Below are 2,645 nucleotides of genomic sequence, written 5' to 3' on the forward strand. Positions count from 1 at the left end.
GCTGATGAGTGAGTGAGTCTAGAGAGGTGGTCTGGTGATGAGTCTAGAGGCTGGTGGTCTAGAGGCCCGGTGGTGGGGCGGTGATGGTGATGGTCTAGAGGCGTGTGGGGGCTGGTGAGGTCTGGGGAGTAGTCTGGGAGCAGTGGTCACAGGGGGTTGGTCTAGAGGCCCGGTGAGTGGGAGGTGGCCCGGTCACAGGGCAGTGGTCTGGGGAGGTTATCGTTCAGTTCCTGAAGCTTCATGCTCTGTAAGAAGGCCTGCTAACATCATGCTCCAGCCACTGGTCCTGGGAGATGGGAGGACAGCCTGCAACGAGGACAGGTCTGGGTGCCTTGAGGTCATATCAAGCCCAGGGTTCCAGGGCCAGAGGGAGGCAGCCCTCAGTCCAGCTGCACTTCTCACTACCTGTACCAGCCTCAGTTTCCCTGCCTGTAGGATGACGTGGCCACTGGGAGAGTAACGGAAAGCTTTATATGGAAAGTGCTTACACAGTGCCTGGCACAAGGCAGGAGCCCCCAGAATGGCAGGAAGATAGTAACATAGGAATGAATTTGGATCTTCTTGGAAGTTGCATTTGATCCAAGTGAGGGCCACCAAGCAGGCAGTCTCTGAGTGTCTTGGGTGGCACCAGGCTCTGCCCTAAAGGAGGTCTCCTCCTATGTAACACCCAGAGGCCGAGAGGTGAGGCGTGCCAGCAAGAAGCAGCTTTGGGGGCTAGACACCATCCCCCCAGTGGTCCCAGCACACGGAAGGTGCTCAGTCGGTGCCCCTGCTCTGCAGCTCGCCTCACCCAGCAGGCTTCTCTAATGTCCCCGTTCCCAACCCTTCCTACCCAGGCATCGTGGGCTCCCAGGGGAGCAGCACCCATGGCTGGCAGGGCTGCCGCCAGCACGCATGTGTACCTGCAAGCACAAAACAGCCGGACAGGGACAGAGTTGGGAACAGAGATGTGGGAGCAAAGAAACCCGACAGGGGATGGGGGGTGAGAGTGGGGGGTGAGGAGGAAGAGCAGGACCGGGAGGGGGCATTTTTGAGGCTGGAAATGAAACCTTGCCCATCCAATTTACATCCAATGTGAATAGGATGCAAGTCAAATGTGAAATGAAACTGCAGATTTAAAATATGCCCAGGGCTAGAAGGAATCAGAAAGTGGTGCCAGAGAACCATCGGCAAAGCCTTTGGCTGAAGAAAAAATAGAGAAAGACTATATGAAAGGTTTTTAAAAAAGAGAATGATTAAAATGTCAAAACATTGAGAAGCCCTTGGGAAACTAAGCCTTCCATTTCTCCTTCTCCTTCTCCTTCTCCTTCTTCCTCTCCTCCTCCTTCTTTATTGTTCTTTTTCTTTTTGATGAGGGTAAAAAGTGAGCTTCATTAACATGTTGCTGGCTTCCTGTGGACGGTTTTGCTGAAAAATGGGACTTCCCTCAATCAACACTTGCTGGAAATTTTGTTAAACACGTAACAAACTTCCGATTACTTCTCATTTGTAGTTTAATTTTTTCAGGGTAAAGCCCCAGTCAAACCTTTTGCTCATGATGTACTATGAAACGTTGGCTGTTTGAAGTGTACTTACTAAGAGTGGCCGGTTTCTGGTACCAGTTATCCTGGGTTAACAAAGGACCTCCTGAATAGACCAATTTAGTTGTAGAATCTCCAAGTTGAAGAGGAGTAAAATGTCAACTGAACTCACCACTTGAGGCTTGAATTTTATTTATTTTATTGTATTTTATTTTAGAGACAGGGTCTTGCTCTGCTGCCCAGGCTGGAGTGCAGTGACACCATCACAGCTCACTGCAACCTCGAACTCCTGCACTCAAGTGATGCTCCCGCCTCCGCCTCCTGAGTACCTGGGACCACAGGTATGTGACACTGTTCCCGGCCTGAAGCTTGAATTTTTGCCTCCATGGCTGCCAGCAAGAGGTTGCAGATGCTCTGCCACACGCCTCCACAGCAGGAAGCTCATGGGTCTTCGAGCACCTGTTCCAACATCCCATCTCTGGAATGGCACTAACTGCTCGGAGCCAAGGGATAAAGGAGCGTTTCATAACAGAGCTGGGCCTTCCAGATCCCTAACACAGTGCCTGCTTCCTAACCATCCCATCTCCTTTCAACCCAGACATCTCAGACCCAAAATGTGGCATTCACCCCTTGTCACTGTACTTCCTTTCACTCTGTAATCTCCTCTCCTTTCTGTCCTATGGAGTGGCCCGAGGAAATTCTAAAATAATGTATTATCCACATAATGGGAACAGAGCAGACTGCCCAGGAACATGCTGATGAGCGTCACAATGGAAGGAGGTTCTAGCGGGGCACAGACTGTTGCGTCTTGTAGGAAGGAGAAGCTGCCCCCGGCTGGCACTTGGCCTGTTTCCAGAGAGAGGGGAAAGCCATCTGGGCAGGTGGCTGGGAGGGTGGGCTCCCCAGCACCGAGCTGTGAGGGTGCAGTGGCCGAGGGCTCCCCAGCACCGAGCTGTGAGAGTGCAGTGGCCGAGCACACACAGTGTCTGTCATCTCAACTGCCACCTGATGCTGTCTCTTGAGATTCGGGTTAAAGTCAGAGGATTCCTCAGAAAGAAAGCTGAAACGATGGCATTCCTGATGCTGAGGAATTTAACCCAAGCCCCAAAAACCACCCAACAAATG

This window comes from Papio anubis, chromosome 14 (assembly GCF_008728515.1).
Source record: "Papio anubis isolate 15944 chromosome 14, Panubis1.0, whole genome shotgun sequence".
NCBI lineage: Eukaryota > Metazoa > Chordata > Mammalia > Primates > Cercopithecidae > Papio > Papio anubis.